The following is an 18672-nucleotide window of genomic DNA, read 5'->3' as shown; positions in this document are numbered from 1 at the left end:
TCTTTCCAGTATATCCTATTTTTCACATTTTCTTTGTGGTTTCTGCTTTTTACTCTCGTTTTTCTTCTTTTATTTTTTGTTTTTCATCTTCTCGTTTTTTGCCTCGTTTTCTCTCTTTTTCTCTCCCACTTTACACATTTCCACTTTTTTCTTTTTTATGTCTCGTTTTCCCGCCCATGCTGTCACGTTGTTCTTTCATTTTACTTTCCGCATGCCAGTTTTTTTCGCTCTCTCGCGTCAGGAAAAGAGAAAAAATAGGCCCAGAACCAGAAAAAAGGGAGGATAAAAGACAAAAAACGGACGCAGAAAGAGGGCGAAAAACGGGACAGGAAAAGAAGAAAAAAGGAACAGAGGATAAAGAAACAACACACTGAAAAAACAAGGAAAAACAGTGTGAAAAAGAAGGAAAATGAGACAAAAATAAGAAACAGAAAGCATATGCGGTATGATAGAATCCAGCGAATAGTAACAAAATTAGGTATTAGTAGACTACTTGATACAACGGGTGCCGATAGTTTAATAAGTAAAACAGTCGAGCACCATTTGAGTGCGAACCCCATCTGGCATTGCACAACCCAATATATTTTTGATCTATATCAAAATTTTCCAGTTCACTCAATTAATCATTCTCCGCATCAAACATTCCTCCCTATACTCATTAAATTTGCATCCTAGTTTTCAGATAAAATGCGTATCCTAAGATATTGAACAACTTTGTAGAACATTTTGAAGTAATAAAAAAATTCGGTTGCAAAATTATTGAGAAGTATTGATTTTTAAATGCTGTTAAACAATCGTCATATTTCGCAAGCAGGAAGCGGCAGAAAGTTACTATATTCAGCAAAGTTGTACATTTTAGTTTGTTCTACAACTTTTCTGAAGAAAACAAATTTTTTTGTGCGCATTTACAAAAAAAAAGGTTCGTACAAAAATTTATCAAAATACTCCCAGTTCCGTGACCAACACATATCGAAGTACTTATTAATGTTTTAGTTGCGATATAGATATTCGTTAATACATTCATCTGATAAATTGCGATTCCAAGTAACGATATTCTTTCTTTCGAGTCTCATCCCTGTTTTGTACCAAACAGGTGCCTTGCGAATTTTCGTACGACATTTTTTTGTAATTTTTCATGTGACGTAAATTAACTGCTCTACGAAGAATTTGATATGAAAAGTACTGCGGTTTCAACCGAAATAATTGGAAATGAAATACAAACTTACAACAGCACAATTGGAAAGGAAATACAATCTTACAACTTGCATAGTCAGAATTTTTATTTTCCGAAATAAAGTCATTTGCTTTTGAGTTGGATGCAATCTGTTGATGTCAAAATAAAAATTTAGGGTGCTTGTTCACAGCATGCGGCTGCTTCAGGCAGTCTTGGCTAAATAAGGCGCAATTTAAATTATTTTCTCAATGTGAAAAAATGTACAAAATTATTCTCGCTGTTTCCTGCTGAGCTAAAATCGATGTTTTTTGCTGAACAAACATTACTGCATTGGAATCCTTATAAAAAGTCTTTCCTTTAACATCAAAAGATTAGATGTAGCCCAACGAGACTTGAAAATATTGGGACAAATGGCTTTATTCGGGAAAAAATCCCACTGTGCACTGATTTGCTTTTGTTTTGTTGAATTTTGTACGGCGCTCTTTGTTTTTGTTGACATTTTTCGGTTCAATAATTCTACTAAACTCATCGGAATTTATCACCAGCCCTAGTCGAAGCTTTCTCATGTTATTGCAAAAGTCTGCTAGAGCAAATATCCTGTTTCTTTGTGAGAAAGTTGTTTATTTATCTTTAAATACTACCGTATTCATGAAAAAAATTATTCAGTGAGTTCGTTATTCAGAGCCTTGCAGAATGACACTGAAATACCTGCTCTTTTTTGTGCTTATCGATATTCGTTTTTGGGTTAGCTGACGAGCGCTTTTACAGCAGTTATTGACTCCTCCAAACCAGGACGAGTCAGGTTAATAAACGAATTCGATATCCAGTCGGATCCAACCCAATAAAGACGCATTTATTTTGATTTATTTTTGTTTTTGTTTTCCTCGATCTACCTTCGTGGAATTCGGATCAACGATCCTGTTAGTGATTTCGATCACGGTAACCACCTGGGATTTGCATGCAAATTACGAAAATGCGAAAAAGCATCGTAAACAATAACAAACATTTGGGCGAAAGGAAAAAATGTCACCGCGGACAACGGTTGTCCGGCGAGCAATTTTAATCGGTTATTTGAACCCAGTTACCGATACCCAACACAGAAGCGCGGGTATGGTGCGTCCCACCGCACACCGCACCGGTGCGGTGCGGTGGTGTAGAGGACAGTAAACAAAACAAAAACCGTAAAACTATGATCTGGCGCCGTAGTGCGTCGCCATCGCGTACACCGGTTACCATCATCGCCTTCATCGCGATCGCGAAACGGAACCACGCACGCGGAGCGCGGATCGTCGCCGAAGGAGAAAACGGAAAAGATGAATCGATCGAACGAACGGTTCCAATTCCGACCCAGCCAAAAGTGATAAAACATTGTGCAGATCGTGCGACACGACTCAGTACACCGTGCGAAGTTGTTGGAAGAAGGTCGTCAAGTTCAGAACAACCTATTCGGTGGGTGATTCTTTCGAAGTTAGAAACAAGTGTATACAGGTTAGGTATAGTGTTGTTGCAACGTAATCGCGGCTCAACGACTGGCTGCGTACTTTGAACATTCTGCTTCATGCTCTCTGGTTTTGCCGCTAGTAGCTGCAACATTGCTCTTCGGTAGTGACAAGCTGCGGTTTAGTGCATTCGGATTAGTGATTCTTCGATTAGTGATAACTAGAGAAGAATAGTGGGGATCAAAGAGCAGACAGAAGTTTCAAGGTGCTATCGGAAAAGGTACTTCACCAACGTGTTAGGAACTGAGTGCACTCCGTCGTCATGTGTTGCGGTGATTCTCACCGAGCCCCCGACCCGATGCCATGTCTTTGCGGTTCTTACATGCATGCGCTGATGCTTATGTGCACATGGTTTGGTTACCTCGGTTAAGCTGGTGATCGAAGCAGGCTTAGCCTTCAGTTGCACTTTCAAGCTTAGCGTGTACGTCAGTCTCAGTCTTTGGTTGGAGCGCACAGTAGTGTTTCTGTGCAGCTTTCGCAACGACGCGTTGTGTTCTGTTGTTTATCGAATTGTTCGAAGTTGTTAATTTAATTGAGTTTCGAAATCGGTCCGGTAGTGCAAAAATTACGACGCGACATTTTTAGCGGTAATTCCTCCGCACAGTAGGGCGTGTTAAATGTGTCATCCCGGGGTGCGTGACTTGAATACGGCTCAGTGATCTGTGCTGAACTGTGGAAACGGTGTATTTCGTGAACTGTTTGAACATAATAATTAGTGTTATTTACCAATCAAAAACTGTAATCAAGTGAACAAAAACGAGCTCAAGAATTTTTGCGTCGTATTTTGCTTTCTTCTTGTAATTAGGACACCTCCATCCGCTAAAAGAAAGTCGGCCATCGAGTGCTGGCTGCCAATTGATTTGAAGTGACGAATAGCATCACCGTTAGCACCTAGGTACGAACTCTCCGTCGTCGCCAGCCAAATCGGATCTGTTCCGAGCGAACGTAGGAAGGAGAAGGTGACACGGTCGATGTTTTAAGGCTACAAATGTGCGGAACAGTAAACAAATGTGCGCGCAGGCTAGAGGCATTTACTCGAAGCACTTTGTTTGCTCGAGTAATTTTGGTGGTTTTTGGCAAAACAAAAAATAAACTTCAGCAGCCTCGAAGGTCGTCTGACTGACAGCGTTAGCGTGCGGGTACAGGTCTATACGTGACCTGTGGTGGTGGATGTCATATTGGAAATCGATTAGTGCTTCGAAGTATAGTATAGTATAGTGACTGCTTGGAAGAAACGAAATCATGATTTCACAGGTTATTTCAATGCAATTGGAACGCCGGCTTGTGAACGGAAATAAGTTTATGTCTTCCTTTGCACGTTGTTGGGCGGGTGTACACTTGTTGGGTGCATTTTGATTGAAAATTCATAGCAGCTAGATTGCTGATATCTGTTATCTGATGTTCTAAATCAGATAGTAGTTGATTTACTTGCATGATTTTCAAATGTATGGTGCATTCAGGATTTTTTCATAAATGCAAATAAAATTTTCGAAAAATGTGAAATCAATAGTTGGATTTGAAGAATGCGTGTGCGTGTTTCTTGGAGACAGCTGAGTCGATTTAAACGCTAATAACCGCAATTAAGAGGTATTATTACTTTCTATTTCAAACAGACAAAAAGTTTAGTGCATAACATTTAGACTGGATGCCCAGTCTTCACGTTTCCAATTAAAAAGCTGTTTGGTAAAATAGTTTTTTGGCCGTTTAAATTTAAGTGTTTTAATCTTTGCGTCTTCGATATCCAAAATTGGGGCACTTGCAATTACATTTTTGTCTTTAACCCCATTGATTTTTGTAAAATTTTCGTGTAAAAAGTCTTAAAAGAACCACATTAGATTGATCTTCAATGAGAAAATATTAAAATTCAAAATGGCAAAAGAGGTATCAAACCACAGAATTGTTTGAAAACGATCTTGGATACACCTTTCGACGTCTTTTGAAATAATCTGGTTAATACTAAATATATTTTTTATAACGGTAGTTTTTTACAATTAACGTAGAGGACGCAAGAAGAAAGTAATGAGAAAAAGATGTTGATAGGATTCAACAGAATGGGACCAGGCGAAAGAGCGGAAAATCACGTAAGGGAGGGTCATTGATGGTTGCCAAAAAATGAACAGATCAATGATGACGACTATGACGATTAAACACATACCAATTTGATGTCTCTGCTTGGGTAGTACGCCAGAAAAAGTGATAAAATCCCCTCGTCCCAGCAAGTCGAAGATTTTTTTCCAAAACCAAAACCAATATTATGTCTGTGTTAGAAAAGCAGGTCAGGAAAAGTGACAATACTTCCAGCGTCCCAACTGGTCAAATATTCTCAACGATGATTAAACCTAGATCAATTTGATGTTACTACTTGGGAAGTACGCCAGATAAAGGGACAAACCCTTGTCCCGAAAGGTCGAACAGGTTGGCGTTAGAGAAGTACGCTTCTGAACGCACGTGTTCGGTTGTAATGATGGGCATGTTGGCCATTTCATTGGTAGAGTAGTGAAAAGAAAATGCATTGTGTTGTGGCAACGATGTGCTCCTGATAAGATTGGAGCGAATTGGTAAAATGTATTCAACGTAGGGGAAGGGTTGATAAAAAAAAACAATCCTTCATCTCTGCAAGGTAACAGCATAGCAGTAGTTTTGTTCTTGATTTTGTTAAATTGTTTCCAAATGCACATTTTCGCCAGGGAAACTCTGATGTTTTCTCGTGGTTTGCTTTAATTATGTTTATGCATTAAAGCACAAAAGTGCGCGGTTCAAATCTACCAATCCAATACATGCTATGATTTTTATGAGCAATGATTCAAAGACATTCGACTGGGGCCCGTTTCCCTGATACTACTGGACTGTAAACACCGAGTTTGGAGGACGTAAATATGCAGTGATTAATATCATTTCTCTTCCGCTCTTCCGCTTCTTTTGCATGCCAGAAGGGCATTGGGTGAAAAGGCCACTGCGAGAGTCTTAATGATCGTCTTTTGTGGCAGGCCCCGATTGCTGTGTTTACGGACCGCTCATACCCATTGATGGAGTTAAACTGGATAGTTGTAATTCTGTGCCCCAATTCGATCCTACATGGTTAATAAAGCCAATGATCGTTTTGGGATTTAGGCTCCACACTTGATGTCCTGCCAGGTGGCTTCGAGGTGTTTTAACAGTTATCTTTCTAATAGAAGTCAAAGGACTAAATACGGAAACGCTGTTTCGAATTCGCGTAGGAATGATTTGGGAGTACCACAGGGAAGCGTATTAGGACCCTTACTTTTTATTTTATACATCAACGACCTAAAAACTTGCTTGAGACATGGAAACCTGAAACTCTTTGCAGATGATGCCACAATTTATTGGGCCAGTGACAACTTAGACACGGCAATTCGAGAAGCTGAAATTGACCTCAAGCAGATCGCAGAGTATTTGAAACGGAAAAAACTAAGCTTGAATGTATCGAAAACAAAGTGGATGATTATAGGAAATAAAAAATTTACTCAGAATGTTGAACTCAAAATAGACGAAGAGGTAATAGAAAGAGTGACTGTTTCTAAGTATCTAGGAGTACAAGTGGACGAAAAGCTTAATTTCTCTGAACACGTGGATTACGTTATAAAAAAGATTGCCATAAAGTATGGAGTACTGTGTCGGATAAATAGATATCTAACGTTTTGGTCCAAGCTAACATATGTAAGATCAGTTATATTGCCGCATTTTGATTACTGTGCAACGGTGCTGTTGCTGGCGTCAGATACGCAAGTGCAAAGGCTTCAAAGGTTGCAAAATAAGATAATGAGACTATTGCTCAGATGTGGACGGTTAACATCAACGAATCTTATGTTAGATATGCTCCAATGGATGTCAGTGAAACAAAGAATAATATATAACAGCTTGATGTTTATACATAAAATGAAAATTGGTATATTGCCTGAATATCTTACACAAGAAATACAGTTTGGTAGAGATATACACAGACACAACACTAGAGGTGCTTCTGACTTTAGACTGCCCCGTTTTTTGAAACAGACGACTCAGAGCTCGCTTTTCTATAAAGGACTTCAAATATACAATAGTTTGCCACAGGAAGCCAAATGTTCAACGAATTTGACCCAGTTCAAACGCATGGCTATTGAAACAGTGAAAAGCCAATTTTAAATCAACGATTATTGTGAACTTGTCGAGTCATTCACTCTATAGTCTGCTAAGGCAGAACCGTTTTTTACTAGGGAATATCCTGTTGCTTGCGAAGGCGAGACAGGTGAAATTGTAATGGTCCTGTTGCTTGCGAAGGTGAGACAGGTGAAAAGTAATGGTAGCTCAATCTATATGAAATCATAGAAAATACGATTATCAGACTTTAATAGTATTGTGATGGACATACGCGGGAGAGTGATGCAACAAGTAGTATGGCTGATAAATAGATAAGCAACAATATGTGAAATAACTATATTAAAATATCCAAGAGATAAACGTCCCTCCCACTCCAAAGATGCGTATGGGGTGGAGGCAAAGACCATATAGGGTCTAGGGCCATCACAAAAAAAAAAAAAAAAAAGGTGTGATGCTGGCCAAATAAGCCAGTCGTCGTATGGTCGAATCTTGGCTGGGAGAGGCTGTTGGAATCAATAGGATCGTTGCAACTGGCCCTGCAATTGTCCTGTATTCTAACAGCTGGCTGCGAAGTCTGTCGTATAAAAACAGAACCTCAAGTTTCTATAACGAAATGTAGCGATACCCGTGATTGTGCGTAGTTTACAACGAGTTAAATTGAGTAGTTTTTTTTAGCTACTGCATAATTTGGATAGATAAACAATTCAACTTGTCTACAATCCTGTGTTTGATTCCACCGAGATACTATTTCTAGCTTTTCTCATGTCAGTAATTCGCCTTTTACGGCGGATGTAGAGGTGTTCAGAAATGGTTCAGGGCCTTTAAATTGCTGAGCCTATCCTTGTCTTGCTAGGCTGTCAGCAAATTCATTGCCCGCGATTCCGCAGTGACCGGGCACCCAAAGTAATAAAACTTTGTTTTGGCGGGAGAGCTCCCTCAATGCTGTGCTGCACTCCTAAACTAATTCGGACACGCATTTAGCGGACTTGAGTGGGGCCAGAAGTGCTGCATGGCTGTTCGTAAAGGTACCGATTTTCACATGCCTGTACTATATTGCATATATTTCTGCTTGAAAAACGGTGGACCACTTTCCTAATGAGATAGTTTCCCTGATACCGGGTCCGTAGACTCCAGAGCCTGTACAGGCCCCCATTTTTTAACCATCTGTAAAAAAGCAGATGGTTCCAGATGGAAGATCGGGCCCTCCATTGTTACACATTGAGCGATCTGTTTTAATCACCTCATATGAAACATGCATATTGGGCCTGGCATTCACACAGTCAGAGACTGGGTTACTAAGGATGTCAAATTGAACTCCCGGAGTATGCGAAGATGACCGATTTGGGCAGCTTCGTGTATAATTTTATTCCTTTGCAACCGTAGTGTACCGTGCTCTGCTTCCTTCTCTACATGAAGATGTAAAGGCAGTAAGCATAGCATTGCCTCCATGGCTGCAGTAGGTGTTGTACGCATGGCACTGGTAAATAACTGAAAGACAGGCCAGGCGCTGAACTTTGTTTAGTTTGGCTCGGACTGTCACCTTTGGCCACCATACGACTACAGCATAGGTTATCCTAGACCGTGCAATAGTAGTATATGAACAAAAGGTTAGTTGAGGCTTCAATCTCCCCAGGTTTTGCCAAACAGTGAGATACATACCCAGATAGCCGAAGTTGCTTTCTTAACAGTATGATCTACGTGGGCAGCCCAGTTTAGTTTTTTATCGAGAATTATTCCGAGGTGTTTGACTCCATTACTGAGGCTCAGTCTGATACCATACAGTATGGATGGTGTAATAGTATGTTTCATTCGCCTAGTGAACGGTATAACGACTGTTTTGGTGGGGTTTACATTAAGTCCCTCTTGTGAGCACCATAACATGGTGGTGTTCAGAGCTCCTTGCTAGCGACTTGACAGTACTGCGTCAAAAGGGAGAGAGAACTTTTCCCGGTGGACAATCTTTGATCACCGAAATCGTGACCGACGTATTTCCCAATGACGCTGTAATTTCTCTGCTCGAGAGCATTGCTTGAATTCAGCTCATTGATTGTAGAGTGGATTCCCTTTTGACAGAGAGCCGTATTAATTGATGCGAAGGACGTGTTACCGAAAGCGCCTTCAATATCAAGAAAAGCTCAAAGTGCCGTCTCGTGACATTTGAGCGATTTCTCAATTAACGTCACTAAACAGTGCAGTGCGGTTTCCGTGGATTTACTGTATTGGTATGCATGTTGATTTGCGTGTAACGGAGAGTTTTTTAAAAACTCATTTCAGATACAGTTATCCGTGATTTTCTCCATCAGCTTACGAAGCCTTGAAGTCAGACTTCTCGATCTGTAAGCCCTAGGCATGGTTTTGTCTTATTTGCCAGCCTTTGGTATGAACACCACCCTTACCTTCCGCTAATTCTTTCTAGATTGCTAAGGAAATTTTCTTCCATTTTCATTACAAAATTGTAGTTTAATGACGTTTGATTTAATAGTCATGAACTTTTGAAGAAAGCGATGTTCGAGAATAGCGGTAAAATATACATTGAATTTTTATGGGAAAATGCAACACGTCGATTTTTTTTTTGTTATTGTCTTATTAGAAAAGTCCATAAACTATGCTCGTATGCAAAATTTTACGAAATGCTGCCAGCCTTCGGCCCATTTTTAACGATAATTTTGAAATGTCCACAATAAGAGAGGCTTGAAGTGCACTTTTTCCACTTCGTTGAAAACAGCAATGCAGAAGCCAATTCAATTATTTATTGCCTGACTGCAACCGAGCAACACAAATTAACAACTACCTTTATGGTATCGTATCGTTGCAGTTTTGTTCCACGAAAGCTTTGCATTGGATGTGCTATGCTGTGTTAATTTGAAAAGTTATAGCCCTAATAAATCGCGGTTTTAGTGTCAGATGCTATTGATTTTGTTGGATGGCGGCTTTGGCTTGGAAGTTCTGCAGTAATTAAGTTACGAATTTTGAGCAGCTTTACTTTGCATATTGAAATGACAGGCGTCCAAAGATTAATGCACCATCGATAGAATGGAAATCGGGGTCTGCAAGATAGCCGACTGTCAGGACACCGTAAAACTGGTAGGAAGCTTAAAACTGCATTCAAAAATACAAATTGCATAAGTTCAACAGAAGTCGAAGCTGGAAAATGCGAATGCTCACATGCCGTATGTCTGTAAAACGTAATTCAAGCTAACAAGCTTCAAAGCTAGAAAGGAGCAGCACCAGGGCAAGGCAAGTAAAGTCGCATCGTCGATAAATATGCAACAATTTGAGAGGAGAATCAATTGCTTTTGATGACGAGGGCTAGCTTTCATTCAGCAGCGCACAAATGCCTGGCTACGGTGTCTTTTACACAAAAGATGGCCATTATATTGAAGTTCATTGGTAATAAAATGTTTGTAACTATACTAAATGGACATGCTAAATTGTATGTCAATACTATATTTTGAATTGCGCTGTAAAAAATCGCGACACAAGACTAGTAGCGTAATTACTATTAAATACCTCATGTACACGTTTCCTGTCTCAATGCAGTCTAATCAAGACTAGAACCGTGTATATCGCTTCAATTGGATTCGAGCCGAACAAGTTTCCACTTCATTCGATAACACCTGTCCTGCAATGCTGAATACGGGGTAAGCCATTGTATTCGGTTTCAATTCTCCAACTGGTTTCAAATGAGTGGATCAAAACCCATTCGAAGTTAAATACTTAACATTAGAATTCAATCAACTGACAAGGGACTTCACAACATTCCTGACTAATTATCAAGTTTTCAGTTGAGGATCGCAACAAGGAAGAGCCCATCAACTCGGATCAGCACATACTAGCTTTATCCATTCTGGCTAGATTTTTAAATAGATTGTATTAGAAAATACAGAAAGCGAGGGTATATTTGTAGATAGGACCAATTCAAAAATAATCAGGCTAGCCCTGTGGCGCGATCTGCGATTCATAGTAATAGAAAATATGGGCAAAAATCTAGTTTTTATCGTGTATTATAACAACTTATTCAAATGTAAAACTGAATCAATTCAAAAATGCTGAACTCCTAAAACCACCCATAGAATATAAATTGCAATTTCGTGGGAATGCTCACTCTATCTCACATTCATTCCAAAGTCCCATTGTTCGACGCAAAGAATGAGTCGCGTTTACCTTTCTTACTTTGCTTGGATATACAGATCGAACCGGTTTGCGGACCGTGTTCGGATCTGTGACAGCGCGGTCACATTCGATGCCAGTTGAAACGACGAACAAAGTCATCCGTGGGGGAATGACGACGTTGTCTCCGGTGAGACCGGTGTGCGCGGTGGCGGCTCGAGCCAGACTTCAATCCCAAGTGGTATTGCATGATGGCTATTTTAGAATTATGTTGTCCTCTCAAGCGTCGTACAGAGTAGGGGGCTGTACCTTATTTTAGCTGCGCGGCGGGTAGGTACTACCTGGTTTGTTGACTCGTTGTGGAAGGAATAGAAGGGAACCGGTCTTTTCGCGCGATAGATGTAGATTACTTCCATGTTCATCCCGTTAAACGTGCCAATAGCTTGGTGCCAGGGCTTTGTCTCAGCAATAGGTAGCAGTAGCTGATTGCGGCGGACGCCCGGAAAAATAGATCAGGGCGGATTAGTTCGCCATCCATGAATGATAAATTGTTGCCGGGGTTGACCTGAATTGTACGCTGCTGGAGCAAAGTCCAGTCAGTGGTTGGTGTGGAATGCTGCATCATTTATCGAATCCTGTTTCAATTGGATTATATTGTGGCAATTAGTGTGCTGTGGAAATTGTACGGATGAATTATTGGTTTCTAATAAGCTTACAATGCGCTTTAATCCAACAGCGCATCAAGCCCATAATCGTTTTAAAATCGCGTTATCATTATACCTTATTTGTGGTTTTTCACCGATTTACAATAATATCCATTACAGCTAGGCTAGACTTGTTATTTGCAGTATGAATTGAAAACATAACCACGAGCTTTATTTCAAACGACTCAACTCTGCTAACCCTTATTGTGGCTGGGGTTATGCGGTTAAGAGTTTATTGAGGAAATGCACAGGTTCTGCTCCCTATTTTAAAAGATGGATACCAAAATTTTGTTGCAATGGTTCGAGATCTCAAATAAACACAGTAATTTGTACAGATTTTTTTCCCAGAATGCTCATAAATTCACTCTAAATCGGATTAATGCAATCAACTTGACTGATATACAACCCACAAATTTATGATTTATTTTTTACAATGCCGCACTTTGATGCCGGACCTGAACTTGATGTTTGAATGACTTATGTTAAAAAGGTCGAAATTCTTGACGTGAAAACGGTCTGAAGAAGCCTAACGCCGTGAAAATCAGTCAACCGAACGAACTACTCTGTGACTCACTTGCCTCTATCACGTACGTCGTACCTACCATATTATGCCGGTCGACATTTCGCACGACGCGTTCGTTATCCATCGCATGCCATTTTTATTGTAGGTACAGCAGCCTTCGGGCAGTGGTTGGTGGGCGTTGGAGGCGAATCTTCTCCGCTTCGTCGCTCACACTGACTGTGGCACACAGTGGGTAAAAACCGGAATCGGAGAGTCATTAATTTAGTGAAGCTATATTTATCTTCAGCTAATAGAATCACATTTGTCTAATTTAATGTGTCTGTTGATTGAAAAATTGCATTGATTTGAGTTTGCTGCTACAACGAGTGGTTCTAAGAATGTTCGGTTGTGCCATAAACTTGTGCAGAAAATTTTCACAAGTTTCGCGCAAACTCATGGAAAGTGATTGTGTACTCCAAATTGATAAATTTCTGATTCTCAGAAATTAAGAAAAAAAAATCGAAAAATAATAATGTTTCCTACAGATCTGTCATAAATTGTAAGATGTACCTATTTAAGGGAAAAAAAGTTTTCCCAGATAATTATTTTTGCATGCTTTTTTGAGTGCGTTTTCACGAAAAAATGGTTATTAGCTTAATCACATCGTTTTTACTATGTTGCCTGTTAAAGGGTTAAGGGCTGTAGCACGTGTTAAACAAAATAATCTGGACAGGCAAAGTTTTGACAAAATTTAAACGGCCATGGCTTCGACAAGATAAAATATTTTTAGATTAAACCGATTGCATACGCCGAGGAAATTTTTCTATTTTTTCCAAAAATTTTGAGGTTCGCCGTGGCGTGTGGATACCGGAGATATTATGAGTTATCCAGGGGTGTCTCAAAAATCAGTTGACGACCTGTGAAAGGAGTCAGTTGACTGGTGAAAAGAGAACGGAAATCTGTAAAAAATAACCGAGATAGTCATTTCTGTGAAATCAGTGCCAGAAATATTTATTGCATTGGCCATTTTAGAACGTGTGGCAAACCAGTATTTTCTTATAGTATATGCGATCAAGAAGTGGTACAACGACAATGGCGTCACTCTGGTTGTCAAGGAGTGGAACTGCAACCACAGCTGATCAGTTGTGAAGGTAAAAGTGAAAAAGAAATGTGAAACTGCAAATGCGAGTTCAAGCGAAAATAATATATGACTGTCGTACAAGTGGAAAATAGCTGGGCCAAGGAAAATACACCTGTTCTTTCCGACTAGCACGGTAGTCAAATATCATTTTCGCTTGAACTCGCATTTCCAGTCTCACCCTTCTTTTTCACTTTTCCCTTCATAACTGGCCAGCTTCAGCTCCCGGGAACTAACCGATTTCCACTCCTTGAGAACCAGAGTGATGCCATTGTCGTTGTACCACTTCTAGGTCGTATTTGAATAGTGACGTGTTATCAACTCTAGAGAATGCTCCAGTAAATGTAGCAATCTCATCTAAAGGCACTGTTTTTTCTTTATCAACTCTCTGGTTCATGGTTCCAGAAGTAACGACAGCTTCACATTTCACTCTGCAGCTGTATATTTTCGACAGGGAATCAAAATATCATTATTTATACGCTGAAATAACCGATAAAAACGAAGAGCGATAAACCAGTTATTCTCTGTCTATAAAACAAGCATACATAGCAACCAGAATGTATCACGAAATAATAGGACAAAGGAATGTCCCTTTACACCAGCAAGCAGGAGAACTTTCAATGAGAATATAACGGGTGACAACTAAAATTTTGGAATTTTTTTCTCAAGCTGTCAAAAAAAGGCAAAGATACATGAAGAAGATCTGATTTACCGAAATTAAAGATACATTATCCATTGTTGGAAAAAACTTGGTGTACATTTGAAAACGGTCCGTAATCGGCTGTTCGGTGAAGCTTCTGTTTGATGTCCGAACAGGAGCGTTGTACGGCCGTCATGTCAACTTTGCGAATGCATCTCTTGATTCTACCGATCAACTGTTTGCATTTCGTGGCTCTCCAGTTATTTTTGTACCCCAAGGAAAAAGTCCCGAAGAAATCTTCGATTGGGCGTACTGAGACAGATTTTTCGGGTCGTGGTTTTTGGGTAAAAATGGGATCGAATGGGTATTCAGGAACGATTGTGTTTTTTTGGCGCCGGGCTAAAGCACGTATTGTTCATCTGCATGATGTTTTTGTAGGAACGGGATCAAAATTTTCTTCAAATATTCGTCTGGTGCATCTTAATTGATAGCCAAACCAGAGGGCTTTTTGTTGTAGAAACGAGAAAGAGAACGATGTCCTTCTGTGCCGTAATGTTGGCTGGTCTTCTACTACCTTGCTTGCGAATAGTTGTTGGGCATCTTAGGATATGGTAAACAGTCGAAGCCGCTTTTTACATGTTGTACCGTATAATTTTTGCCGAGATTTCTGTGGAAGTTCGTACAAAGTATACAACGCGCTCCCGAAAAGCTTCTTGTTTCGACGACGTTTTAAGCAAAACAAGACAAGCATAAACAAAACAAAAAATATTGACAAAAAGAGGAGAGAGGAGGAGAGAGAGCTAACACATACATACTCTCATTTCTCTCTGAGCTCGTTTGTTGTTGAGTATAGGGGCTTAAAAAATTTCCAAAATTTTAGTTATTTTGATACACACTCGCTCTCACAAGCGCTTGTTGTTATTGATGTAAGTATACAATAAAATGTATCTTTGTCGCCAGTCGGCTGGTTAAAGACAATACTTTATCAGCAACTTGATCTAAAGGGACAAACAGCAAAAATTTTTGATCTAAAGTTTGGCGTACAAAACTTACCAACGTTACATTGGTAACTACCAAACACTGCCGCTGCCGACACAGTGTGACATGTTTAGGATTGCTTTTGTTGCGTACAATACGTGTTGTAAACAGCAGTTTGTCTTTTTCGCAGGCAACAACATCGTTGTCAAGGTGAGTTAAAATAGGTGATCTAGTTTTCACAGTTTGTAGAACAGAAGTGCGCGGGACGATTGGTTAGCAACCATCGACGTCGTTTAAACATTCAACAGTTTCCGCTTTGAAAAATCGGTGGTCGTCAAGAGTAACCCAGCGGGGGGGAAAAACAAATTTGAACATCAGAAAACCTTTCTTGACTAACCTTGATCGTTGTCATGAAACATCTGTTTGCACGATAAACAATTACGATAACTTGTCTTTGTCCTAACTTCTATGCAATAGTGACAAACTTTCTTCATACATTGTCGTAATATTTTGAAGTAGAGACAATATCTTTGTCTCTTGTGCGCTCGTGATTTTTGATTTCCTGATGGTGATAGTTTAACTGTCAAAAAACCCGGACGCCAACTGAGAGAGTGTGGGTTAGAGTCCCACTTGCCGATTGAACTATGCAATATATTTTTGGCCTCGTATGGAAGTTTAGCAGTTTCATCCAGTCTACCATTCTTCTCGCCAAACGCTCCTCCACTTTAATAAAATAGTTTACGTTGGACCGCGACAGAGCCAGAGACAACAGACAAGTAAAACAGTTTGTTTAGCCTTCTACAAAAATGCTTCGTCGCTCTATCGGGCAGCCTAACACCAGTTCATCGGAGCTGTAGTCATGGCTAATGAAAAGATGGCTGTCGGAATGTTCTCCACTTGTTTCGTGTCCTTGGCGATCAGCTGTTTCTCCGTTCCAAAAATTTTCTATCGGTTGCAGCTAGGTGATGTGGAGATCTTTGGGACAATGTTTATCTTCAGCCAGTTCACCTTCTCCTGTGATGCCTCGGCTGAGGCCATGTTTGACCAGAAGACCACATATTTCTTCGCGTGATACTTCTTGATGAAGGCGACAACTTCCGACAGGCACTTCGTACTGTTTTGGAAACGAAGGACGTGTCTGATGCGAAGAATGATTAATTGGAGGGACTGGAAAATTTCGATATAGACCAAAAATATATCGCAGGTGAAGATCGCACTCACGTACTTACTGACTAACCTACAGCCACCTGCTACATTAGGTAGTCTAATTCCAAAACTTGTGTTATTCTCCGAATTTAATCATACCCGTAAACGCATCACACACTTCCCCATGCGGCGATAGAATATAAAAGAGAAAAAACACATCCGGTGCTGGATTTAATCCGAGACTTGCCGTGGTTAACATCGGCAACGCACTGCTTTGTTTCTATCACATTGACCGAGTTGATTGCATCTTTTGGGGGGTTTTGTCACCGTAGGTTAATTATGTATCAAATTTGTTGATTATTTTCGGTGAAGTGATGACAACTTTGCATATCAATGTACGAAAACTATCGTAAATATCTCCCAACAAACTCGAAATCGTAGCTAAAGCTGGATAAAGTGGGATCAAGTTGATTTTCAGTCGTATATAATGATAATGACTGACATACATACGATTTTCAGCACAAAATCGTAGAGTAGTACGGAGCGACTCGCGCTTAATCGGATATTATCGTATATAAATACTTATATAGTCGTAACGCTCAAAATTATTCGTAATCACGTATATCGCCTCCAAAATAGTACGGATATGCCAATTTTGCGCATGAAATCCGATTTATTTAGCATGTATATCTGTACGTAATGCTGGTTTTTACCTTTTTATACATATGAAAATGCTAGCTGGGCTATACTTCGACTGTCATCAGACGCCTGCAATCTTAATTAACATAGTTACACATTGAATTGACACTTAATTCTACATTTAACATGATAATGTCATTAGCGAGATAAACCCTAGCCCACCAGAAGCAAACTGATGTGCCAAAGGAGAATATTCCTGCCGATTTTTTAGTAAGAAAATTATGTGTTGTGCTCGCTTTAGCTTATGAAATTATGTTGAATGTAAAATTAAGAGTCAATTCAATGTGTAACTATGTTAATAAATATTGTAGGCGTCTGATAGTCGAAGTATAGTAAACTGAAACGTCACGTATTAAAGAAAGGAATGCAAAGTTGTCATCATTTCACCAAAAATAATCAACAATTTTGATAAATACGAGTTGATTACAGTCTATCTTCTCGGCGGTAGAATACAAATAATATCATCACATGAGGAACTGTGTGAAGCGTAAATAATTCCTTAAGGTGCAAGCCGGATCTCCGGAGATTAGTTATTTCAATAGTCGGTATCTTTGCGATAAGTAAATTAATTGCGTAAAAGAAGATCTAGTCAAACTCAAATACCTCATAAGGCCATTTTCAAGTAAGATTTCAAGTCCAAATTGAAGTCCAGTTTTAGGCCCAATTCTATGTTCAGTCACAATTTCAACTTTAGGCTTAATTCCTAAACCTAATTTTATTTAAATTAAAATCAAGGAAAGTAAACTCATCCCAATTTACATCCATTTCATGTTAATTCTAGGTAAAAGTGACAGTGCAATTACAAGTCCAATTTCATGTCCCATTTAAGTCCAATTTCTTGTCTGATTTTCAATCCAATTTTAAGTCTAATTTAGTTTCAATTCAAGTCCGATTTCAAAACAAATTTTTAATCCAGTTTCAAGTCCAATATGTATGAGTCCAATTTCAAGTCTAGTTTAATCACAATTTCAACTCAGATTTAAAGTCTAATTTCAAATCTAATTTGAAGTGCAATTTTATGGCCATGTCATTGGTCAGTTCAATTTAATTTTAATTTCATCTCCGATTTCAAGTCAGTTTCATGTCCGATTTTATGTTCTGTTTTAAGTACAACTTCAAATCTAATTTAAGGCCAGTTTCAATTCTGATTTCAGGTGCATTTTCATGTCCATTTCAAGTTCAATTTAAGCTCGATTTCAGCTCTGATTTCTAGTTCAATTTCAAGTCTAATTTCATTCTGTTGCCAGTGCCCTGCCAGTCATTGTTGTCTAGCGTCAAGTAGGTTTCGTCACCCATTATGACCAAGACGTCGCGCTTTGCCGGACAGAGGTTTTTCACCGGTACCTTGCCACCGTCCCTTCTGATTCCCTGCTATGCAGCCATGGTCGGTCTTGGCTGACGCCTCCGCATAAAATAGTTCGTTTTCCCCAAGTTCTTACGCACCGTTTAATCAGAACGATGAGGCCACCTGGCTCTCGGTCTTTGTCTTTAGCGGCTGCTTCAATTTGCGCTCGCACAGCATCATAAGGCAGCCAGAACCCCAAGCTTCTGTTCGACGCTCTCGCCTTTGGTCAGAAGGGAGAGGATGTTGAATATGGCCGACACAAAGTGCCTCGCGGTTTCCATTTTCTTCGCTCCGGGGTGCAGCTGGCAGTACGAACAAAGCATCGAGCGTACTTGCTTGACTGTTTTCACCATGGCCACTGCAAATCAACCGTGTTAAACCGTGAATAACGCTTTCGCGAAATTATGGTTATCGGCTCTTTGTTCCAAGCTTGTGCAATAATTTTGAAAAATTCTCTGTAGCAAATTCTTTGCTAAACGAGGAACTTTTATGGGAATTGCAAACCGGTCGAACGAAGGATAAAATTCTTGTCCGGGATTGCCCTAAAATGACAACTTCGGGCTCCAATTGAACAATCACTACTTTCAAATGACTTTTTGGGATCAGTTTCTATAGTTTTAAGCTTATAGTTTCATGTCG

At 39.7% G+C, this 18672-nt stretch overlaps 2 protein-coding genes across 4 annotated transcripts in view; one reads left to right on the top strand and one right to left on the bottom strand.

Moving 5' to 3' along the window:
• The window catches only part of LOC128743547 (RING finger protein 121), a 396237-nt gene that overhangs the window by 347772 nt on the left and 29793 nt on the right, over positions 1 to 18672 (bottom strand). The gene's annotated exons all lie outside the window — the stretch shown is intronic.
• The window catches only part of LOC128743546 (uncharacterized), a 45912-nt gene continuing 30391 nt past the window's right edge, over positions 3152 to 18672 (top strand). For all 3 annotated transcript variants that reach the window (XM_053840146.1, XM_053840145.1, XM_053840144.1), the window contains exon 1: positions 3152 to 3260. The gene's annotated coding sequence lies outside the window, so the exon portion shown is untranslated. The remainder of the gene's footprint in view (positions 3261 to 18672) is intronic.

This window comes from Sabethes cyaneus, chromosome 3 (assembly GCF_943734655.1).
Source record: "Sabethes cyaneus chromosome 3, idSabCyanKW18_F2, whole genome shotgun sequence".
In the NCBI taxonomy this organism is placed as follows: domain Eukaryota; kingdom Metazoa; phylum Arthropoda; class Insecta; order Diptera; family Culicidae; genus Sabethes; species Sabethes cyaneus.
The sequence above is the reverse complement of the archived record's forward strand: the minus strand, read 5'-3'. Positions and strand labels throughout refer to the sequence as shown.